At 38.5% G+C, this 26,247-nt stretch overlaps 1 long non-coding RNA gene across 1 annotated transcript in view; it reads left to right on the top strand.

The window, feature by feature from the left end:
- Positions 1–2,982, top strand: part of LOC136012565 (uncharacterized) — a 57,970-nt gene extending 54,988 nt beyond the window's left edge. The window contains exon 3 of the long non-coding RNA XR_010611821.1: positions 2,937–2,982. This is a non-coding gene — a long non-coding RNA (uncharacterized LOC136012565). The remainder of the gene's footprint in view (positions 1–2,936) is intronic.
- Positions 2,983–26,247: the final 23,265 nt, after the last annotated feature.

The raw sequence follows: 26,247 nt of genomic DNA, 5'->3' as shown, positions 1-26,247 counted from the left end.
CCACTGATATTATCTTGACTGATACACACTTAGAGCTTTTCCCACATATAACTTTAATGACATTTTCTCTGGTGCTCATGTTTGTCATACTTTGCTCTGAAACAGTAGGAAGTCTGTGGTTTAATTTTCTCCAAGACACCAGCTTTTCTGTCATTTCTGTGTAGCTCTGAAAACATTCCTTTACACTGTCTGGTATTTTAATAAAGGCCCGTTTCTTCTAGTTCATTAATTTTCCCATGCTTTCAAGATGCTATTTAGATCCTATGTAGTCTGACAGTATGTATATTTCTAAAAGTAACTGCAGTTCCCCATACTTCTTGACATCTGGTATCCTAGTTTTATCTTCTTACCTATATGAGTAACGTTTTCATAGATGAGAATTTTGGAGACATACTTCTTTGGGAACAGGCAGCTGTAGATACAATTTTGTGAGGAGGGATGGGCAGCTGGAAGAACTGACAGACTTAACTGGGAGACCACTTCTGAATACAGAGTACAAAACTGAACATTTTAATTGGGGTAAGAACGGGTTGTCTGAAAAGGGATAAAAAAAATTGTTTTGAAACCAACTGATTAAGAAAAGGAAAAGTGGTTTTATTAAGGACCCTTTGTTTAGTGAATATGGGGGTTGGGCTGCCAGTTTTTATGAGGGAGAATGACAGCTTTATTTAGAATTTCACAATTAAGAGAAAATAAATGGCATTGAGTGGGCAGCAATCTATTTGCTATAATATACAAACTTATAGATAGAGAAAATTCTTTTGGTTTTCATAGGAGTGCCAACAGAATGTAATCAGCATACACTTGAGAGCCTGGTATTTCAGGTAGTTTTCAGGTGAATCTCAATAAGGCAGTGAAATACATTTGTTTTGCTGACTGCAGATTAGTTCATTTTACTATTTGTCCTTTTGGAAAGCTGTATTTTGTCTGCCATTTCTGATGTTTTTTCTGCTCTTGCTTTTCCTGCTGGCATACTTAGCTGAATGAGTATCAAAGTATGGCCTGTATTGTATGGGACTTGGCTATTTATGCAATTCTATTCATGTGTATATTCTTAAAAGTCCATCAGAAGCTGCTGCCTGACTTACTTGAGGCTGAGGGGTTAATAGTAACCACATCAAATGCCAAAGCAGCTCTGCAATGTGAGAAGGAGGGGACCTGCTGCAGTATATTCAAGCGTAACACAAAGGTGTCTGGCTATTCTCCAAAGATTCTCAAACATTTAGATGCATTTGGTTTAAATGTTTCTCTTCTCAACCATTTCTGCACATCATTCATGTCGATATTAAAAGTTTTCTGCCATGAATGAATATTCCCTTTGTTACCGTTGCTGAAATTACTGTTGCTGAAATCACTGCAGCAATGCTCAATGTACCAACGCTTTCCTGGCAGAAACTTGACGTATTTTAATTTAACCATGTAGGTTAAATCTTATGTGTTTAAATCCTATGTGCACATATATCCACAGTTTAAATCCTATGTGCATGCATTTCAAATTTTAACTCCAAGGCCTGAGTATATTCAGTCTGAATGCTTCTTCAGGCATTTTACAGAAGTGACATTACTGTTTGGATCCAAGTGAAGAAGTTAAACCCCATCTGCAGTTCAGATGTGTTTGGATCCCTTTGTTTTTTCCTTGGTTAATGTCCACCTCTCACCACACTGACCTCTAATTCCAATTTGCTATCTAACTTGCCTTCAATAAATTGTTTCCATAAGCGTAATTAGTAGATGAGTGACACATTTATACTGATAAATATACCTGTTGAAATGTATTGTCATGGTGACAGTAAGGCCAGAGAACTTTGTGAGACAAGATTAGGTATTTTATAGTGTTTTGAGAGTGGCCTTGCTTTGCTTTGCTTGTTTAATTTATTTTTTTTTTTTTAATGAGGGGAAACAAACCCTGTGCTTCTGGCGCTAACCATAGAATACAGATTGGAGAAAGTTTTGTTCTAAGTCAAGTCATTCTATTGCTGAGCTCTTGGTCTTAGGAATTGGCAAATGCTGGAGGGGAGTTCCCTGCGACCCAGTACAAGATGGACCACTGATACGTCAGTCAATTTGTTGCTTTGAATATTAGTTGTACAGCAAAGGAGAAAGACCTTCATTTATATCTCTCCAATCATAAAAAAAATAAGAAAATATGTGATACTTTCTTCTGGAGAACTATTTTACAATACTTGCTGCCAAACCACACAACTAATAAATAAGCAAAGGAAACAAAACATCCTGATAATGAAAAGCTATTCTACAAAATGTCATCACAATGATAGCTCAGCAATGATGAATTTTGTAGTAATATATCCAAAGACATAAATTGTACTTTCAACATCTACACATTATTTGGAAATTCTCATTTCTGGTGTCAGTTTAGTATTCTGACTGTTGTCACTTCCATTTGCTAGTTGTTAAGTAAAAACAAAGTCTTGAAAAGGGGTTTTACTATCATCTCAGTCATTAGGAAAAGTATTAGCTAACATGTAAGTGAAACATTCTTTTCTAATGAGCATACAGACAGTGAAACATATTTAATTTTTTTAATGACAGAAACAAGATTTCTGTGCATCAACTCGAGTTTGATGATGACAGTATTGTTATGGAAAGATACATTAAAAAGAAACTAAAGAAACCTTACATGGAAAAGAATTTTCCCAGTCGGTTTTTGAAGTTGGGTGCTCCCACGCTTCATGGGTTTTCCAATCATTCTCTTTGCAACATCTTTTTGTTTGACACTGTCCCTAGGTAGTTAATCAGTTCTCCTTCCTGCCCTCTACATGCTCTTCCTGTGAACATTTGGCTTCAAACCAAGCCTCATCTCCAGTAGTAAATAATCCAATTCTGTGTAATTGCTAGGGGTGTCCCCCTCAGTTTTAACTTCTTTCTCTTCTGTCCAAAGTACCCTGAAGAAAATAATTTATTCCTTCCTGTCATAGATGCCTGTGGTAGCACTTTCCTGCCCCTGTGATCTTCAGTCCAGGAAAACAAGCCTGCTTTGATGCCCTTCTTGAGAGCACAAAACTGGTTTGTATAAACTATATTTCTGATTTTCTTCTGCTCCAAGAAGAGGTATTTTGCACAATCACAATTTACTTTGGGCAGATCTTATATTAAAAGAAAAATTAAAAATGTTTTTTTCCTAATTTGCAGTGGGCAGTACCTTTTTTAATATTGCAAGTGAAGTTTAAAAGTAACAGTGTTATATATTGTAAGAAATAATTTTGCTAATTAAAATTAAATTCAGTAAATTAATTAATTCAAGTTACTCAATGGTTTGTGAAGAAGTATATGTCCTGGGTTAAGCTGCAACAGTTATTTTTCTCCTTCCAGTAGTGGTAAATTAGTAAAGTAGACCTACTGGTTTAATAGGTCTATGAGAATGAGTGTAAGACTTAGCTATATACCTTAGTGTGTTGTTATAGCTATTCTCTATGAAAAATCATAGAATCATAGAATAGTTAGGGTCGGAAAGGACCTTAAGATCACCTAGTTCCAACCCCCCTGCCATGGGCAGGGACACCTCACGCTAAACCACGTCACCCAAGGCTCAGTCCAACCTGGCCTTGAACACAGCCAGGGATGGAGCATTCACAACTTCCCTGGGCAGCCCACTCCAGTGTCTCACCACCTTAATAGTAAAAAACTTCTTTCTTATATCCAGTCTAAACTTCCCCTTTTTAACCCGTTACCTGTTGTCCTGTCACTACAGTCCCCAGTGAAGAGTCCCTCCCCATCATCCTTATAGGCACCCTTCAGATACTGGAAGGCTGCTATGAGGTCTCCATGCAGCCTTCTCTTCTCCAGGCTGAACAGCCCCAACTTCCTCAGCCTGTCTTCATACGGGAGATGCTCCAGTCCCCTGATCATCCTCGTGGCCCTCCTCTGGACTTGTTCCAGCAGTTTCATGTCCTTTTATGTTGAGGACACCAGAACTGCACACAATACTCCAAGTGAGGTCTCACAAGAGCAGAGTAGAGGGGCAGGATCACCTCCTTCGACCTGCTGGTCACGCTCCTTTTGATGCAGCCCAGGATACGGTTGGCTTTCTGGGCTGCGAGCGCACACTGCCAGCTCATGTTCATTTTCTCATCGACCAGCACCCCCAAGTCCTTCTCCGCAGGGCTGCTCTGAATCTCTTCTCTGCCCAACCTGTAGCTGTGCCTGGGATTGCTCTGACCCAGGTGCGGGACCTTGCACTTGCCATGGTTGAACTTCATGAGGTTGGCATCAGCCCACCTCACAAGCGTGTCAAGGTCCCTATGGATGGCATTCCTTCCCTCCAGCGTATCAACCGGACCACACAGCTTGGTGTCATCGGCAAACTTGCTGAGGGCGCACTCAATCCCACTGTCCATGTCACTGACAAAGATGTTGAACAAGACCGGTCCCGACACTGATCCCTGAAGGACACCACTCGTTACTGGTCTCCAGCCGGACACTGAGCCATTGACCACAACTCTTTGTGTGTGGCCATCCAGCCAGTTCTTTATCCACTGAGTGCTCCATCCATCAAATTGATTTCTCTCCAATTTAGAGACAAGGATGTCATCCGGGACAGTGTTGAACACTTTGCACAAGTCCAGGTAGATGACATCAACTGCTCTGCGCCTGTCCATCAGTTCCGTAGCCCCATCATAGAGGACCACCAAATTGGTCAGGCAGGATTTCCCCTTAGTGAAGCCATGCTGGCTGTCAGCAAGCACCTTGTTGTTTTTCATGTGCCTTAGCATGCCTTCCAGGAGAATCTGCACCAAAATAAAATACTACAAATAAAATGCTACAAATAAAATACTACTATTAAGTAAACCTCTGTTGAGAGTATTTTGTAAAACCTTGGCATGCTAAAAATTGTTTGCTTTTTATTTTACAGTTTGAATACCGGTTCCTGAGTATGGTGAATCTGCAATGTGAAACTCACTGTACAAGAGAGTGGAAGAGGAAGAAATTATGGGTTGCTTGATACATGAATGGAGTTGGTTGCAGCTAAGGATCGTATTCACAAGAGAGCTCACAAAGAAGCTTATAAAGGGGAGGAAAACAAAGAGAACACTTGGAAGAGAATGAAGTTGTATTCAGATCCCTCAGACCATATCTATCTTTGAGGAAGCAGCAGGTGGACCTGCTTTTTGTACATCCTTTCCATTCTTCATGTCGTTTCTACTTCAGTAGTATCTGGAGACCTTCAGATTAAATTGTAGTCTCATTCTGCTAGCTGCAGATGAGATGCTTGTAAATCTGGACCCTGCAAAGCGGAGTGCTTGCCCGGTCTTCTTGGAGATACAAAACCTAGTGATTTTAACCAAGATGCTAGCCTAGTGAAACAGGGCTCAAGCACTGTACATGGGATCTAAAAAAGGGAGAGGAATGACTGGGAATGAAGAACAGAAAAAGTGGGGTAAAACAGCTTGCCTATACCATGCAGGCTATGCCTTCATTGCTATTTAAAAATAACAGCACAAGTAAATACAAAAGTAACAGCAACTCATATAGACATACCTGAACTATCTTCAGGCTGACAATCTTGAACAGTGATAACTGCCTCAGTTTCCCTCATATTCCTTTAGAATAAGAACAAGGCAACTCTTTTTGGATTTTTATAATAATAAGTCTAGTACAATCTGATGGCTATTATATGATTCAAATAATAGTTTTCTGGGACAGCAATTATAAGAGATCATCATATCTTCAAGTATAACTTTATCTGATCTCGAGCAGCTTTCAGCTAAAGCAGCAGAATCTGTATAGACAGGTTCCATACCAGAGAGTAAACGAACAGAACAGTACCAGAACACAGTAGTTCATATAACCATGGCATCTTATCATATTTCCATCAAAACTAAAAGACCCAAAAAGGGAAAAAAACAAGGAAAGATATCTGTTATGAGAAATAAGAAGAGCAATCAGAAAGCAGGCTGCTAAGATGAAGTTTTCTTTAAAAGAAACTGCAACACATATATACGGAGTGCAGAAGAGATGTGACACACTGGCTTTTAAGAAACAGACAAGGAATTACAAATGTGCAGTGTTTTGCCCTGAACAAATTGATTTGTCAGGAGCTTGAAGAGTTCTTGGGTTTGTTGGTTGGTTAAGGGTTTTTTTTGGAAAGAAGGTTGTTTTCATAGAATTCACTGTGTGTGCATAACAAGTCATCTAAATCAGTGTTGTACATTGTCTTTAGGCAATTATTTTCCCTGCTATTTGTCAAAGGTAAGAAGTAAATTCCAAGCAGTTTTGAACTGTTATTTTGTTGTAATTATCCTTCCCTTTTAAAAAGACACTGTGATTTATGATGCAAAATGAGTGCTTCGGGGTTACTTTCTGGCATTCATTATGTCAAAGAGAGAAACAATTAAAACTCAGGTACCTAAGAGACTGGTAGATGCAAGAGTGTGCAGCACAGCCTGAAATTAATTTAAACACTGATGATTTATAAACATGTTTCGTGTACTTCATGGTAGCATTGACTATTGACTGCCATTTGAGTACAATGTAGGCTTAGGCTATAGCTCAGTTTTAACTAGTGTCCTAAGAACAGTTTTGTAATAGGGTGTGTGTGTGTGTGTGTCTGTATGTACATATACATGTGTGTGTGCTCTGCTCTCCACCAGGGAACAAGATATCAAAAATCATAGGATACAAGAAGGTGCACCACAAAGTGTGGTTCGGTGGGAAAACCACCAAAATTTTTATCCAGAGATGTGGAAAAAATGCACAGCAATAGCAGCCTAAAAGCAGTAATTAAATCAGTTCTCAGGGTTATGTTTTCTGAGTTTCTCTGGAAGGAACTGTGTGATTTCCATTAGCATCCCTCAAGAAATTTTACGGCTTCTGTTCTACAGCTACTGTAAGTCCCACTGGAAATACTGTAACCATACCTGTCATCAACATCATAGTTGATAATATCCATACCAGTTTGCTTTTCCCACTTGACCCACCTTCCTTGTCATTCCTGGTATATGGCACCACTGTCCAGGTGCAGTCTTACAAAAAAAAAAGGGAGGCCATAGATTTCCTTTCATTGCCTTTACTTGAATGTTAGAATATTTTCTGATCTGGAGCCTAGGGGCATAACATTTGCCATATGACATTGATTTTTATTAAAAAAAAAAAAACAAAAATAAAAACAAAACCCCTATTTTTTCAGGAAAAGTAGAACAAAACTTCTTTGTACAGATGTAAGAACAATGAGTAGTTTGAAAACTATTTTTTCCTGAAGCACTTGACAGGTTATGAATGTGAGGGCATATTGCACAAAGATTAGTTTTAGTCTTTAAAAGGCTAAAGTCTCTAATTTGCAAAAGACCTTCCAGGGACAGGAATATTCCAGAATAACTAAAAGCAAGCCCTATTTTGCGTCAAAGGAGGATCCTCTCTTTTGCACTTTCACTCTCTTTGTCTTGCCGTTGAATGCAGAGCTATCTTAGGAAGCCCTTGTCTCTAAAACTGTTAGTAATTAGTTGTTGAAGATGACCTTGCTTCAAGAGCTGGAGTAGGACCCATTGGCCTCTGAATTTGAACCTTGCAACTTGAATAATTCTGTTCTATTTGGATCTGACCTTGCTGAGAGTACAGATTGTGGTGGTACATCTTTGCGTTATATCTTAGTCTTATATGTTTATGTAATTTAGGATAGAAAATTATTATTTAAATATGCTAGTCAGAAATAACACAATAGCTTTCCTCTGGCAAGTAAGCTGAAAATGTTCTGGGTTAGTAGGAGAGCAGTTAAAAGTAAGTACATGTTCATTTCAAACACGATCACGGTTCCCTTCTCCGTACAAGCCATCACTAAAATAATTTCCTGCATTTCTGTATGTTTTATCATTAATTTTTGATTGTTACAGTTGGTAGACTGCACATTTCTGTACACTCGAATCCACTGCTAATCAGTATATATTCACTGATTATACAGGCTGCTTTTCAAAAGCTCCAGGACAGCTTTGAGAGCTGATGATCCAATAGTTCCTAAATGTTCATTTTTATGTCAGCTGTTCTGCCATAGCTTCCTGGATCAGAATGCTCTGTGTCAAGACTGCACTCCTTTTTCCCCAAATTTTGGTATTAAAAAAAAAAAAAGTGTTAACAGTACAGTGATCAGGCTGTTGAATCTAGTTATATCAGTCTTGCCAAATGGTCATATATGATTTACATCTGCATTTTAAAGCATCGAGGACAGGCAAAATAACTCACATCCTTCTCCTCATTTAAAACTTGATTGATTGATTGATTTCTTTATTCTAAGCTTTAGTTAGAAGATCCTTTGGTGCCTGTAGGTTAATGGTTGAACTTGATTATATTAAAGGTCTTTTCCAATATAAATGATTCTGATTGATTCTGATTCTCTAGATGGACTTGCACAGTAAAGAGATTATTTGTTTTATAGTTTGGGTCTGTAATACGTTGGATTTTTTTTTTTTTTTTTTTTTTTTGCATTATGTGACCAAGAATTTGGTAAGTCAAGACTGCAATTTTTTAGGTAGCACAGCTTTTCTTTTTGTTGTTGAACTTGTCACGTACAATTTATGTGCTTGGAGTTAATGTTTGTGCTAGATCTCAACCAGAAGGCATAAGGCAATACGTCAATAAAAGGCAGTAACTTCTGACATTACATCAGTTCTAAAACTTTCTCTTCTTACGCTATGTAAGCATAAATGACCAGGCTAACTCTAAAAATATTTTGTTGAGCACATTCTGCATGGGTTTATGAGCCATACATCCGCATGACATGAAGATGGTCAGTGAGCACTGTTACCCTGCTCTCTGCCCTCCAGTATAGTCAGTCCCAATGGAATGTGACCAGGTGTTCTATTTTTATTCATATTCCTCTCTTTTACAGTGCCCTGGTTTGAACAACAGTTAATGGGTCTGCAAATAAATTCTTCATTCAGGAAACACTGTCTCTTCACTTGCTGCTTGTCTATTTTCCATGCTGCACCACTTCATCCTTGTGCATCTCTGCTTGCAACTCCGGCAGCACTTCAGAAATCCTCTCTCCATATTTTTTTCTGACTGAAGATAGGTTTTGCTTTTGTGTTGCTCCACCTTACTCTTTTCATAGCCTATGATTTCACTTATATTTCAGCCTGAGTCTTTGTCTTTCTCCTGAGATCTTGCCTTGTGCCATGGATCAAAAACATCCATCTTGATATGGACACTAGCTCCTGAATGGCTTCCTACAGATTTGAGTCTTTTTGTTTAATGTATGGTTCAAGAAAATAAATTATAAAGAAAGAGTAATTTTCTTTTCTTTTTTACTAAGAATTGGAGCTCTTCTTTCTTGCATGTAATTGAATTCTAAACTATACCATCTTGTACCACTAAAAAATTTCAGAGGAATATAGTCCCTGGAGTCCCCGCCTAATAATTTTTTTTTTTCAAGTAAGGACTTATTAATCAAAGCTCAGAGAGTATAAAGCTATGGAAGCCCCTAGCACTGAAAGACGGGGGTTAGTTTTAATTATTTGGAAATAATTTGCTTTTTTTATTCTTTTTTTTGTGGGTGGAAATAGAGATGATAATTCTAGTAGAAAATGAAAGCTGAAATTCAGCCATGTTTATGCAACAACAAAATCTGAGCTTGGGTGCTATTTTCCAGACCAAGAGTTCATATATATATGTGTGTATATATATATACATGCCTGCCTACACAAAAGAATTTTCCTAACAGATTGTGTGTTCATGAATCCTATATTCACATCTTTCCTGCACTTTTACTAGAAAATAAGTAGTTCCAGTTCAGGCAGACGTTTTATTGCATATCACAAATGGGAGCTGAAAAAAACCCAACATTTTGAATGTGCCATTCACTGAAATAATATTTACTTTGTCAGTTTGAATAACATCTGCACATGCTGCTTCAATCTTTCTACCAGTATTTGACCTCCATTTTCTCTCCTATCTCTACTGATTATGAGTTATTATTTAAGCTCTGAACACAAAAGTCTATTACGGTTTTTGACCTTGGTCATTCATGTATCTTCTATATCAAGGTCTCACACTTACCTGTCCTCTCATAAATTAAACTGGATTTCATATTTATCAGGTAGCCAGAAATATAGCTACAGCGTAACTGGCTCTTGACTTTTGGCAGACATTAAATAATCCATAATGAAAAAGGCAATCTATTTACACAAAAGAAACTATTAAATATGTTTAAATTATAGAAGATCTCTGTGTTTTCCACCTTTACAATTTGGATACCTTCCTATGAATTTAATGCAGGTTCTCTTGAATCAAGAAAATGTGGCACTTCTACAGAAGCAACATACTACTAAACAAACACAACAGCCAGGCAATCCTCAAAATTCAGGATTAGGTCTATGCTATTGGAAGTAAGTTTTCCTGCTGGTATTATTTCTGGACTTTGAACTACATCCCCAAATAACAGACATCAGCCTTAGAGTTATGTCAAAAACTGTAGGTATTGTACCGGCCAGAACAGTCTAGATTGTCATGTAGCTATATGGCAGGAGCGCAAAATGGAAAGACAGAATAGGTCAGGGAAGTTTTCTAAACTTCTCTTTAAAGAAGAGAGGATGAAGTCTTCTTGAGAAAGACTATAGAGGATGGCTGCTGCTGTGGGAGAGACATCAGAAGAAAGACCAGGCCTATGGAGGAAATTTTGGGCATATAAACAGACATTTTCTGACAGGTCTGTACTTAATGTGTCTGCACTCTCCCCTCCAGATATCCAGTGGTTTGGAGGTTAGGATACCAGACTGGTCAATGGTTTGAGCTCCTCCAGGCATAGGAAGCTGCGAATCTAAGTCCTCTCCCATTTTTTCACAGTGTTTGAGGGCCCCCCTGAACAAAATTATTTCACCTCCCTCTCCTCCCTGCCTCCCAGCCCCTGAAGTGGGAGAGAAGTGTCTAATCAATATTAAATAATGAGATCCAGAAATTGGCTTTAGTCCCAAACAACTTTTTTCTATCAGATTTATATAAGTAGCTTCACTCCTTGGTATATGAAGGAAGTTTGTATACTTGATGGTTTCCCAGGAGATCAGATAAGGTGTTCTGTTCTACTTGCAATGTGCAAGGAATCTACTCATAAAGGTTCATCTCTGAAAAATCACCCATCCTCTTTTGAAGTTCCATAGAACAGGTTTGTAATGTTCATATGAATGATTGAAAGCCGTCTTTTGAGCATGCTAATGTGATTTCATATATTAAATTGTCTCTTAATAGCAGTAAAATTGTGTTTTCTGTCATAAAGGGTTTATACATTTGCTTTAATAATTATAAGAGCAGGCCATTTTCTAGATAATTACAAACACTGACAATTCACATTTAAGTTTATGCATAAGGATATTATAGCTACTGTAAATTTTATGCTTTATGAAAGATGCAGGATCACTCAGATACGTATCTTTTATGCACAGCCATTGATTGATGTGCTGGAGACTAATAAATTTTGTCTGAACAGTTTCACTGCAGTCTGATTCCCATTCATTTGCATATGACTTAATTTTCTGAGCCATGTAAGAGTAATGCTTACTATTTCTCAGGAGCATTAAACTGACCTAAATCTGACATGGGGAGATAAATTCTGGGAGGTGACAGAGCAGAAGTACATAAACACCACTGATAGTACCAAGACGACTCAGTATCTGTGTGGCACAACTGATTTTGTAGATAATACACAACCATCCAGAGAAGAAGGCATAATTTGGAAATTCTAAAATTAAGGAATACTTTTAATATTAATCTCTGAATGCTGATATTTTTCCAGCTGCAAAGAGGTGTTATGGTATGGTATATGAAGTGCTTAGATGCTACAGCAAGGGTCAAATCAGAAAAATCCACAAAACAATTAAACTTCTGATTTTAGAGAAAGATCGGACAGAGAGCAGTAAATAAGTACTAGAGACTTGTATTGGACAATAATGATAAAAGACATCTTGAATACTTGTTCCTTATGTGAACAATATTGTAACCATAACTCATAGGGGTAAAAAGAGAAATGTGATAATGCAATTTAGATTGTTTCATATAATTTGTGCATTTCACATAACTTGTGACATTTTCACCTGAAACATTATTATCATCTAACTTTTTAAAGTTTCATCCTACAATCTTAGTAATGGTTTTAAATGGGGTTTATTGCAACTTTTCCATGGTTTGGGAAAAAAAATGACTTAGCAAAAACATCCTTCAAAAGTCTAGTTTTAGGTCAGTTTGACTAGGCTGCCTACTGTAGTCATCACAGAGAGAGTGATAATGAATGAGAGAATTTTCCAGAAGACAATTCAGAGCATTTATACTAGGCCTAGGGTGTTTGCATAAAAGAGTTTCCATTTAACTGAATGAAATGGCTGTATATCCTAAATCTGGATCACATTTTCTAAGGTAAATATCCTGTCACATATTTCTAATGATCATTATTGCAAAGGGGACTACATGTTACTCTGAGCAATTTTATACTCAGTTGTGTCAGAGGGCAAGTTTGCTACTGTCCTACACTCCCATCCCCTTATTTAACTGCTATGATTTTTCAGGGCATCTCAGTTAACCAGAATTTGCTTTGAGCCGGAGCTGACTTTCTAACTACCGGCAAGCATCTTAAACATATTCCCTATTTTCATTTGTTGAGGTTTCCTTTTCTTTCTTCTTCCTCTAAAGTCTTACATATAATGTACTGAAAACTTGGATAATTCAGTTGTAAAATTTAAGTATGAAAGTCTAAAAAGAAGACCTCTGTTCATGCTTATTGAATGTTATCAAGCTATGAATAGGCAGGGTTTGGACAGCTACTGTAATTTCACTTTAAGTTTCAATTTGTGTTTGTCCATTGTCATTATGATCAGGAAGTTACTTAATCTTAATGAGTAGTTTTATGTAAGGAAACTATCTTTAATTATCTATTCAGGCTCACCCCACCGCAGTTTCATTTGTAACATCATTTTCTTCTTTTCAAACAATGGTCAAATATGTAGCTCATTCTCTTCACAAATTTAATTTTGATCTGTAACAAACAGCCACCCTTCAGCTTGCTCGACTGTGCACTGATTTACATATGTTCATGACCCTCCAGTTCTGAATGAGAGAAAACAATGTTTATTAGCAAATGCCTTTATCCCTGCCTTGTCCTTCCTGAAAACATTGTGGCCAGGGACTACTTTTCCCCCCACATTCCAACCACAAAACCCCCTCACTTGCAAGTTAGAATCACAGAATCACAGAATCCCAAGGGTTGGAAGGGACCTAAAAAGATCATCTAGTCCAACCCCCCTGCAAGAGCAGGGTAACCTACAGTACATCACACAGGAACTTGTCCAGGCGGGCCTTGAATATCTCCAGTGTAGGAGACTCCACAACCCCCCTGGGCAACCTGTTCCAGTGCTCTGTCACTCTTACAGTAAAGAAGTTCTTCCTGATGTTAACGTGGAACTTCCTATGTTCCAGTTTACACCCATTGCCCCTTGTCCTATCACTGGATATCACTGAAAAAAGCCTAGCTCCATCATCCTGACACCTACCCTTTACATATTTGTAAACACTGATGAGGTCACCCCTCAGTCTCCTCTTCTCCAAGCTAAAGAGACCCAGCTCCCTCAGCCTCTCCTCATAAGGGAGATGTTCCACTCCCTTAATCATCTTTGTGGCTCTGCGCTGGACTCCTTCAAGCAATTCCCTGTCCTTCTTGAACAGAGGGGCCCAGAACTGGACGCAATATTCCAGATGCGGCCTCACCAAGGCTGAGTAGAGGGGGAGGAGAACCTCTCTTGACCTACTAACCACTCCCTTTCTAATGCACCCTAGTTAGGCCAGATTACTCTTCCTGAGGGCAATTTTCAGTTCTTTATGCTTTTTACCTAGACACCTACACATAGGTAATGCACTCATAGTAAAATCTGATCCAAAGTTCAGAAACCATTGAGTCTTTTTTCCTTTTGTTTTTGGAGAAATATGGTACAGGCAGGATTTCATGTAATTTGTTTAGACTGTCCCTGCTTGTTGCTCAGGTAGTTTCACTGAACCAGAAAGCAATCATAACTGCAGAGAAGGTAATAGTCAAGAAGGCAGCATCTTCTCTATAGCCAGGTGAGAAAGGACCTGAACATGCAAGGAAACATCAAGAATATGGAAGAACTCAGAAACGTGGTTGGGGGGAGGGAATTAAAAACCCCAGGACACTATTACGGAAATCTGTTTGAAAGGTGAGTAGGAATGTGTTGTCTCCAGTTTACACCTAGGGTAGAGAAAGGTGACCATGGTTGTCAGAGATCACACAGTGTGTGTGACAGGAGACTTGATTTTCTTTGATAGACTATCCTAAGATGTTAAGAAAAGTGAATCCCAGGAACTCAGTCATGTGATGGAAAAGTATACGAGAAATGCTTACTTTAAACTAGATAGCACAGTTCAAATGTCAGACATTGAAGACTTGCAGTAAAGTGCTCTGAAATGAGATGCAGACCAGAATTGTTAATAGGAACTATTCAGCAAGTGTATTTATGGGAATCATAAATAACTCACAAACAGGGAGGAGGGAGTGAAATTAACCAAATCAGCTATTCATTATGAATTATTTGCTCACTCTTAAAGGAGGATAACAAGGACCAGGGTTTCCTCCTGTCTCAACAGTAAGGTGAAGTGCAGTCAATCAGAGCAGACAGCCTGGGGGACAGCAGCTGCAACAAGAGCACACCCCTGTCAGAGAGGCCAGGCTTCCATGTGTAGGACATACAGAAATACCCAGAAAAGTAAGGGAGGAAGGAAGCAAAAAAAGAAAGGTGAAAACAAGCAAACAGCAAAATAAGTAAAACTCAAACAAACTAAACCCCCTAGAATTATTTACAAAGATTAAGAAGTTTTCTTTTGAGTTTTTTTCTTAACATTTTAGTTCAATGTTCTTTTAGTCAATGAAATTCAGAAGTAAATACTCAGTCTGGATATGATCTAAACACCTTTTAAAAAGATAGGGTCCAATTCCTTTGAAATAAATGTTGGAAAAGGAGGTGATGTTTGTTGTGTATCTTCTGGCAAGTCCTACAAATGTGATGACAAACTTTTTCTTGTACCCACTCTATGTCCATTATCCCAGCCTATCTGTACAAATCATTGTCATGTCTCACCCATTTTTTCCTGTAGCTAAGTTCACATCTGTAGCCAGCTGATTTGGATATTAACACTATGCCTTCTGCATTGTCCCACTCAGTGAAAACCTATGATCCTGAGGCTCAATAAAGCTACCAAATAATACAGCAGTCTGTTTCCCATGCCATGCCAATTAAAAAGCAAATTATAATAAAATATTGGAAGTTGGTGAGGACCATAATTTTTTTCTCATTTTCCCTTTACATTAACATAATTCAAAATATTTTCTTCACTTACAGCCAGCTTCTGAAGGGGACTTTGGTCTTGATCTAAGGTCAGCAAGTGTTGATCCTGCAAATTTTCATTAATTTTTACCTTTCCAGCTAAAAAAATATGTACTGTGTTTTTAATTTTTATTTTCAGCTTTTAGTCCTCAATTCTTTCTATGCTTCTTTTTTTTTCCACAGTAGATTAAAGAACCCTTTGTTCCCTGGTGTTTTTTCCCTATGTATGTGGTTATAAGCCGTTATCAAATAACCTTTCAATCTTCCTATTTATAAGCTTTACAAAATGAGTGCTTTAAATTTCTTGTTGTAAGTCATTAAGTGTCTAGCCATTAAATAATTTTTATGGCTCTTTTTAGCACCCTCACCAACATCCTTTAAAAATATGGAGACCAGAACAGCAGACTATTGCAATAACAATCACACAGAGGTAAGCTCACCTCCTTCTACTCCTGTGTTTATATACCCATGGATGGCATTAACTCTTTTCCCACAGCACCACATAAAGGTTTTTAGAGTCGTGTATCTACAGTGACCCCTAAATTCCTTTCAGAATTACTGCTTTCCAAGACAAACTACTCCTTTCTCTGGATTTAACTTGTATTTCTCAGTCTGTTACCTGGCATTTGGTGAGACAGAATGAAGCACATTGTGATTGAAGGGTACCCATTTGCCAAGTAGAGTAGCACCTGCAGTCAGCTTTTTTTCTTTCCATGCCATCAGTTCTCACCTCTTCTGCAAGCTCATCACAAGTGATTTTATATTCACTTCCATGTAGCTGGTGGAAAGGTTGTTGCTAAGAGCTTTCTCAGACCCCAGGCAATACAAGCAGGGAGAGGTTGGCACCACAGGCTGGGAGTGGACTTTGTTTCAGTCATATATAAACTATATTCTTACAAATGCTTCCAAACATACACCCTAACTATGTCTTTGCTTTCCACATGGCTAGATGAAGAAAAATAAAACAATACTGCTGGAGGAAAAGAGGCATAGAGAAATCAGTGGGCTTGCTCACAGTTATGCTCAGAAGTAAGAAATAGGATTCACATTTCTATGTCTGGTTATTTGCACTCTTTGCCTATGCTCTTTAGAATTTTTGGCTCTTTTTCCATGTATTTTGCCTTCTCCTCAGATAAAAAACACAATAAAACTCCACAAATTAAAAAATCATCAAAGAGTATTTTACCCGTTTGTCCTTCTAAAGGAGATATGCTACCTGAGTCAGTAGTTGCATACTAAACTTCTGGAAGCTGCTTTAAGTAGACTGTTGAACTAAGCAACTATAGTGACTCCATCTGCCTTTAAGAGTACATTTTTCTGTGCTGCTTTTAAGAAGAATTTGGGTGCATTTGCTAGTGGTAATTTTCTGATAGCACAGAGTTTTTTGTGCACTTGAGTTGTCTGGTTAATACCAAAATAGATTCGGTCAGGAGTTCAGGTTTTGCCCGTGCCAATGTTAATGGTGTCTTCACAGATAAAGAGACTGAGTGTACAGGTTTTGAGATGAAAGAAGTTCCTGACTTGGAGCCAGGTCTGCTGGGAGATTTATGGTCAAAAAGGAGAAAAATTCCTGGGAAGGATGAATCATTCAAGGCCAGGAAAGAGGTAAGCTAACCTCTGAGGGGAAGTCTTAGGGGAAAAAGGCAGATCTGTCTGAGTGATGGGGCAGATATCCCAATGGGATTAGAGTGCCAGGCTCAGAAACAAAGAGGCGAAGATTAGAGTTGGTGCTTCTGGCTTCTCCCTCTCGTCTAGACATCATTAAAACTGCAGGAACTGATTCAGTGTGTGGAAGTTACATGACCCCGAGGTCACACAATAAGCTTGTTTCATAAGTCATATGCAGTATCCACTTCTGCTTTCTCTTTCAGTTTCTCTCGTTCTCTCCCATTCTACTTTTAGCCTCCAGTCCTTGACTTTTCCTTCGAGACCGTTATCACATCTCTCTGTCGTCATCACTCAGACCTATCCCACCATGACTCGCCTTGCAGGCCCATGTTCTTCTCCCATTACACTCCAAGAGCAACAGCCCTTTCCACCCCAGGCTGCCATCCCAGTCTCCGTCTCTCCATGCTTTACCCTGGGATCCTTTCTCTCGTACTAATGTTAGACTTTATCTCCTGTGTATTTGAATCTGGGAGGTTTCTTACTGCATCCCCCGTGAGTCCTTTGTAGGATGTTACTGAGAGCACTAGATTCTTTCTAGAACAGACTCAATTTTCAGTGCAGCTGCTGGACAAAGCATGGCCCGAAACATCTTAGAAGACAGTTGCAGGGAAGTTCATTCTCACCCCTGGCTGGAGCATTGCCAGTGCAGATGGTATTCTTTGGGAATATATAACTTAAAAAATTAAAAAGATCACTACCAAGCATGAGCAAACAGTGATTTCCAAAGGAGTAACTTTTGTAGACTTTTACAGAGGCAGCAGAAGTCGGATCTCTGAAAAAGGCCACGCTATGTATCTAATTTCAAATTCCAAATTGTGAGAATGCTAGGCCTTTCTAAATAATATAGTTTTCTAAAAAAACGCTTTGCTTTGCCTTATGCGGGAAAGATAAGGAAAAGTTTCTCAACAGGATGATAAAATTAGTTTGTCTATCTTAATCTGACCTTGCAGTAACAATTTTGAAACAAGGCTGAAAAAAGCTATAATTTCAGAATAAAAAAAGTCACCTATAATTTCAGAATAAAAAAAGTCACATCATTTATTTTATAAAGCCTTCAATATAACTCACTGGTTGAAATTATCCAGGGAATCAGAATTAACACACTTGGCTGGTGAGAAAAAACAAACCCAAAGCACAAATCAGTGGCATTTTCAATAACGTCTATAAATGCTGACAAGTCACAGCTCCATGGCTTCCTCCCTAATCCAGAGGTGCAACATTATTCCAGTGCTAACTCAAGAGGGTCACTGATTCAAATAACTTCCTGCAGCATATAATCTTTTCTTAGAGCTCTTCTGTTCAAGCACTGACAACACCAAGGCCTGTTTACTTTTTGATACATTATTTTAACTTTCAAATTTTTATCTACATCGTGTAGCTTTTACCCATTTAATAGAGATAAGTTTTTGTTCTCCTGGATTTATCATTGTTCTATAACTATGCTTTAACTGTGTTTCTAATCCCTTAAATCATATCTTCTGAAACACAATCTATATTGATCTAGAACTATTTTTTTCTTCATTTGGTTTCTGAAAGTATTTTAAGAAACTTTTACACATACAATTTAGTGTGTGTTATGAAAGGGTGAGCTATCAAGTCTGGTATTTCTTTTGTTGAGCAGATAATGCCTTACTTTCTTCTCTTGAATTATCGCAGCTATAAAGAATATCTGTATTACAAATGAGTATTAAACAATTTGTTGTGGATACCATTCTTTCTTCAATTACACCATTGTTTCCTTCTCAATCTACTCAGGCACTTACTGATAGCTTTCTTTTTAAATATTTAGAGGGTTGATTAATCTGTTCTGATTTTTGCCCTGAATCTTTTTGAAGTGATGCCTAAACTTCATTGTATGGCAAGTGATACAGCAAATAAACTCTAAGAAATCCCAAACCTAGATCTTTGCATCAGGCTATCTATTGAAAAAGCAGTAAATCCAGAATAAATATATTGATTTCAAAGGCTATATTCTGAGCTTGCAGACTTACATGAGAAAATAGTGTTTGACCTATTGATTTCTACTAACTATTTGTATTTCCCTACGTGATCATTACATCATGCTTCCAGTTTGAAATAAAGTTTCTCAAGGTTGAATCTACAGCAAGTAAGAAAATATTGGAGGTAAGGAAGTCCCACAAATACTAAGGATACATTAAATTCACCATTTTAGAAATTCTAGACTGAGAAAAGGTGCATTTTATGATTTAAAGTCCACTTACATAAGCAAAAAACCTGAGAACAAATAGAAGAATAAAAGGTGTACCTTGGTCTATGTTATTGTCTATCAAAGATCTATGGTCAACCACTAATCTGAATCTTTAGAAGTAGGTTGTGCCCATGGATGTAGAGAAAGAGATTGCTGGGTTAAAGAATGTTCCCCAAATCTTCACCTTAAAGAGAGCAGTTTGTAAGCTGATTCACTTACTGTGGTGTTTACCAAAAGAAAATGTAAGTCAAATATAACTTTAACCATGGCAAAATGCACAGGTATTCCCCTATAAATAACAATTAAACAGATGTAATTTCTGTAACTAAATGTTAATTCTACACAGACAGGAGAATATATGCAGATTACATAGAGGTCTCTTCAAAATTCTGTGGCAAAATTGTTCTGAGTGTCCAAATTCTCTGTATCCCCTTACAGCTGTGATTTGTGGTATACATGTGACATAACTCCCCATCATTTTATTTTGATTGGCACAAACCCTGTGGCAATTTTTATGACCAGAAGCATGCTTTGTGAATCAAAGCTTGGAAAGTAATAAAAAAAGGACATTAGAAAAGGAATAAGAGTGACTCTGTCTTCTATTCAAACTTCCATGCATCAGAATTCAGAGGTTTATTACAGTAAACCTGGAACTTGCAGCAGGAGTGTCTAAAGTTTGTTCCTCCTGAGATGTGGCTGCACCAATCACATTTTCTCTATGGCTAGAGAAGGTTAGTCTCTGAGTATCTGAAGGCCAGCTAATTTTCCCCCACTATTGCGTTCCCAAAAACTGAGTGCATCAAAGGTTGTGATTCAACACCTTCTATCAGTGCGTCCTGACATGTTCCAAGATGCACCTGGCTGTCCCTGACTCATGCGACCATTCCAACTTTTAGAGATCATTGGAAAAACACGGTTCCTCGAGCTCCTACAATTTCCCTGGGATTTTTCTTTTAAATACAAAGAACCAGGGCTTTTACCATCTCTATGGCAACTTAGGATCCCCTATAGACAAAATTAACTCCCACATTTCCTGTCAAGTTTGACTCTTCAGGAACTCTGTGCAGCTGGGGTGGTGGGAAGTTTCCAGATTGCAGGAACAATTATAGTAAAATTTCACATAAATTCAACTATGCATATGAAGCTAATTAAAACGGAAAAATGATCACATTCGTGATGTAATTGACCTTTATGGTACTTGGAGAGATACAGACTTCAAATGGGAAAATAAGTACAACCAGGTAAACGTGATGAGATAGTATTTTTCACTCCTCGGCAATACTCCCTTTTATTGTGTCTCATTTTAATTCTGCTCAAACACAAGATAGAATTTGTGCTTCAGGAATCCTTACGCAGAATTAAAGCCAAAGAACTTCTTTGTAAATGTCCTAGGGTCTTTTTGGCATCTTGGACTTTTTTTGAGCAGATTAAGGAGAAAAATAGCACCCCAATTCTTTTGTAAACAGTTATGAAAGATCCTGAGCCAATCTAAGCTTTTTCAACTCCAGTTTCTTCTTTCACTTATCAAATAAGGTCGTTAAACAATCTCTGCCCTTGCCTGGGTCATGGTGCTTCCTTTCTTGCTGGAGCTCGCTAATCCAGCAGAATTCTGTCCACATCCTATTCCAGTTGTTTAGTGAGATAAAGTGGCACAATGGTCCACAAGTGGCAAAAGTTAACTGGCAGGACTTCACAGCTTCAGGGGGAAGGTGGGAAAGGATGTTTACCTTTTGGTGGAAGCAAACTATGAGATCACATCTGCTTCATTATGAGGATTTGCCAAAAGAACAGAGATTTTTTGACAAACTGACTGTAGAAATAGCTCCATAGCCATGACCTTTGCTTTTCAGGTAAAACCCATGTGGTCTTTTTAGTAAGAATACAGCAGTGCTCTAGAAAATCTTTGGTCTAGCAAATAGACTGTCCTCTGGAGATCCCTGTCTTTTCTCTTTGAAATTAACTCTGACAGCTAAGTATTTGCAAGGTCTAAAGCCACCAGTGCTGATCCTGCTCATCCCATAACAAGGATAGAAACCCAGCATAACTCGTTAATAGCAAAATGTGAGTTACAGTCTATATAACGCTTCAAAATATGTGTGGTTCCTGACATCTCTCTTAACACAAAAGGGTAAAGCAAACATCCTGTGAAGATCTTCTTCAGTAAAGAAGTGAAAGGTTTCAGTGGGATGAAATGCTGTCCTGAACGATGAATGCTTTAAATACCACAGTAATGAGTAATCAAATCATAATATCATTACATGATATAGTTTTTAGCTAGCAGTGTTACTTATTAGCAAAGAATAGGAAGAAAAACAAATATGAAAAAGATACATGCTATGACTTGACTGAAAAGAATGCAATGAACAAATATTTTTTATTAGTTCATCTGTTTTTGCAAGTGATGTCTAGTAATTAAGTGAATGGTGAAAGAGACAAGGTCTGCAAGGTAGGAGTTAGAAAATAATGAGAGGGGGAACAAATCTGCACAAACCCTCCCCTTTAGGTGGTTACAGATAAAGATTTGTTTACAGCAGCAGGAGTCTGCCCTGAGCTAAGTTTTCAAAACATAACCACAAGTTATAAAACCTTAAATGCGCTAACAGGCTAGGAAGCAATATAACTTTCATTATTACCTGAGTATGTGGGATATAAGTACGTTAACATCGCATAGCGAAGTACATGTTAACATTGTAAATGTTAACATTGCATAGCGAAGTCTTTTCCCGAGATTTTGGAGTGACATGTATTTTAAAGATCTTGTGGGCTAACACAATGCAGTATAGTCTTAAGGAGCCTTCCTGAGCTCTTGACGGGATTTGCAGGTCTTTATTTAAAGTTATAATCAGGTGAGTTTCTTCTGAACCATCTGTTTACACACACAGTCTCCTGGCTTCTGTAGAAAAAAACCCACCCACCACCATTATTTAAAAGCCCCCATCTATTTTTTCTCCTCACTTAGAGAATTACACTAATAGAAAGTTTATCGTTTTTTAAATCAACACTCTTCTGTGAACTGTTATTTTTTCTGAGTACTCAGCAAGAAAACTGCAATAAGTTTCTGCAGCCTGATTTGTAACATGCAAATATTGGGAATTCATATTTATTTAATTGCAGAGAAAAGAATGTTTTGTCATTTTTCTCTAGGAAAGCAAGCACCAACACAGAAATGCAACAGGCTTTTAATTTGATAAGAGGTCTTGTACTGAAGCAGTTTTTATTTGTTCCCATGGGACTCTTTGAGCTTTCCCAGATCTACCTTGTACCGCAGAATTTCCTGATGGTCTTCATCAGCTTTTGAAAACAGAATTGTTACAAATGAGAGCTTACAGTGGCAGCCCTGGTTTATTTTATGCAATGCTGCTACATAATAATTGTATTAGGAAAGTTTGGCAGCATTTCACAGCTGCACTAAGTCACGCTAATGGGTGGTATCCAGTTGCTAATGCTGAAAACTGCTTCTACACAGAAGCTGATTTAATAGGTTTGCTCACTAGCAAAGGCTCGCTCGTTTCTTTCACTTTTTAAAAAGAGGCCTCGCATTATCCAATTTGTATGTCTGATGAAAAGTCTCAATAAAGGGTGAATAAAGTGGTATGGAATAAAATCTGAGCACTCACAAGAAAAAAGCCCTAAATGAGATTTTCCATAGACATCTATTATCTTTTTTCTAACCAAGAGACCAGAAAGAAGAAGCTTCTTAAGTTACAAATTTTAAGTAGTTTCAGGTTTATTTGATACCTCTGAGACTCTACTAAATTTTCCTAGTCTTACAAGCCTGTGTCCCATGCAGTTATGTAAAGCTCAGCTGAGGTCAGAGTGATTAAGGTGAAATTTAATAAAGAGTTCAGGCACTTTATGACGTGGAGGTTATACAGTACAATTACCAATAGGTTATAGGGTCCAGGGTGATCCAATTTTTAGGTAGAGCCAGGTATGCTTGTGGAAGTCCTTCCTTCTGATGACTCCAGAGCAGCAGCTGCCACACGTCCCGACAAGAGCCTCTTCCCCCCTCTGTTCCCACAAGGATGTTTCATCCTTCCTGCGTGCACAGAAGCACAGACACTTACCTGCCCACGTGGTGCAAACAGCTGCTCCTCTTGGCCACCTGCACACCTTCGAACATCTGTCCAAGCGGGTGATCCACCTCCCCGCACAGTGGTAGCAAATTACTTCGCTCTTCTTTTTCATCAGCGACTATCTGTTTTGCTTATCCTTGTGCCAGCAGATGCTCATGCTTCCCAGCTGTACCCGGCATGGAGCCTATCTGAATGTGCCAGGGTGAGTGCAGGGGGAGCTCTGCACAAATTCTTCTTCTTGTCTATGAGAAGGCAGTGGCCAGGTGGAGCAACTTGTGGACCATTTTCGACCTAGGGGTGTCCTTCCTTATCCTTCACTAACAGGCAGGTGGGTGATACCAGCATCATTTCAAACCCTAAGTGTGTCTTACTTGTAACATGCTGAGCAGACTCCAGATGTGAACCTGGCACTGACTTGCCAGGAAACACAAATGGCACTGCTAGATCCTGTCTCTGAAAGGGGATTGAGGCTCACCAAGTAGTTCAAGCAAGTCAAAGTGGTCTGCATCTGTGCATGGAGATGATGAAATCTCAGACACTGAGAGAGTTTCAAGCTTATAAAGACCACAGTTTATGTATTTGGATGGCTCAGGAAGAATATAGCAGACACAGAAGAATTAGGCACTTGGCTAAATGTACGGTGTTCAAGTCTCACTGTGATGGTTTAGTTTGTTTTGTGGGACCAGAGTAGCTAATATTAATACAAGAAAAAATAACATAGCTAAGAAAACCTGAAATATTTAAAAATAATTAAAAAAAATCATCACCTCCAAGGTTATTAACCTACGATAAACCTAATAATGTAAGTGTTCTTGCTTTCCTATTTAATTTTTCTAAAGATATCCCTTTCTCAGTCAGGAAACCTCTGTTACATTTCCAGGTCTGGAACCCACATGGCCAATACTTTTCAGAGCATCCTTCATGGAAGCCTAGAGACAGGTCTGATTGATAAGGCCTAACGTGTCAGACAGAAGCCTCGCTAACTTTCATGCTTTTTTGCCAAACAAACGCAGTTCATTTAATGCGGGCCTGGAAGGAGGAGAACAATGAGCATAATATTGCTTCTCGAAAGAGCTTCCTAAGGAGTTTTTCCATGCTTCTTCAGGGGCATGACCCTTCAGTGAAGGGATCAGAGCACAGAAAGATGAAACATGGGGTACAGTCTTTGTCCCAAGCAGTAACTATGATTTTTATTTCATGAAATAAGTCTTTGGACTAGGACTAGAAATACAACTGAGAATATTTAAAACTTCATGATGGATAGGAATTAAAAATCATCCTTGCACTCAGTGACCAGCTCCTGGCATATCCTGTTTTAGCACACTGTATTTTGTAGCTGCTGTTTTGAGAAGGAAAATAGTTTGCCTGGATATTACTTTTGAAATACTCAGCTTTATGTTGCCCTTTCCTTTTTGTAAAACTACTTGTACAATTAACAAGTCTATGCAATGTCCCATGCATCACTCAGTCTTACAGCATCATATTGACAGCTCGGGAGAGATACAACAGTCATTTTAAGAGGCATTTGCTCTTTTAATAAAACAAAATGTTGAAGTATGGTACATGCTACATGAAGCAGACAGAACCTTACAGCTACACAGTAAAATGAAAAGGAAATATACATGACCATGATCAAAGTAAAACTATTGTTCATTTTAATTACATAGTAAAAAGAGTAAAAAGTGCTTCTTAGGCTATGGTTTACAGATCAGGACCAGGCTGAGAAATTAAAGATCATATGTCTAAGACTTTTAGTTAATAATAAAGCCTACACAAAAATAGGAACTTTTAACACAACAGAATATTCACAAGATTGAATCAAAATATGGTTCACCTTTCAGCATTGTACAAAAGACACTGTTAAAATAAATGGTGCTAATTTAGTGTGAAGGTAAAATAGCCTGATTGACAGCTATGGGAAATTTTATTCAGGAAACAGTGCCAGAGAGGCAAATTTCCCTACATTGTCATCACCAATTTGCCTTACCTAGGAAGAGCTATCATAGGGGTAATTACTGCATCAAACCTACTTGTGTCTTTTCTGGTCACATGGTTTCTGTCTCACTAGGTTTAGATTGATACTGTTGAGCTCATTGCAGGTAGTCCAGCAAGCAGGCGTCGTATCGTGCTGGTGACAATTCTTTGAGGAGTGTGACAGACCCTGGACCCAAATACCAGTGCGTTCTCTATCTGCAAGTGCATCTGAGCACTAGTGAGATATGCAGTCCATATGGCATCAAAGCAGTTGGTGCTGACAGACATGCCCATGCCCATGTCTGTGCCTGTGTTCGTGCCCATGCCTGTGCTCTCGCGTGTTAAAGGAGGAGGAAGAGGAAGAGAAGGATAAGAAGGAGGAGGAGCAGAAGGTATTACCTGGCACTGGACCAGGCATCTGCTGCAGACCATGGAGAATCCCATGCCATTGCACATGGCTATTCCCAAAGGAGCTGCTGCCATGAAGAGCACATGCTGGAGCAAAGATATGAGAAGGAGGGAGGAGCAGAGAGAAGCTGCTGCACTCTGTGACTGCCCACTGTGCCCAGCATTGCTCAGGTGGCGGTCACTAGAGAGAAGGGGTGTCGCTGACTCTGTGAAAAGGGAGAGAAATGTTGTTTTAATGTTTTTCTTTTTCTTTACCAGCACCTGAATCAGTAATTAAATATATATATATATTTTTTCTCAGTTTAAGGCTGTTTTGTCCACAAAGAGAACTGATAAGTGATCTCCCTGTCCTTATCTCAATGGACAGAGCCTTGGGTGACATGGTCTAGTGTGAGGCATCCCTGCCCATTGCAAGGTGGTGGAACTGGATGATCTTAAGGTCATTCCCAACCTAAACCTTTCTAAGATTTTATGATTCTGTGATCTTTCTTGTTCTTCCTATTTTCTCCCTCATCTCACCGAGAGAAGGGATTACGTGAGCAGTTGGGTGGTATTTTGGCTGTTAGTCAAGGCTAGCCTACCACAGATT

Source organism: Lathamus discolor, chromosome 4 (assembly GCF_037157495.1).
Source record: "Lathamus discolor isolate bLatDis1 chromosome 4, bLatDis1.hap1, whole genome shotgun sequence".
Lineage (NCBI taxonomy): Eukaryota > Metazoa > Chordata > Aves > Psittaciformes > Psittacidae > Lathamus > Lathamus discolor.
This window is presented reverse-complemented; position numbering and strand designations above follow the sequence as displayed.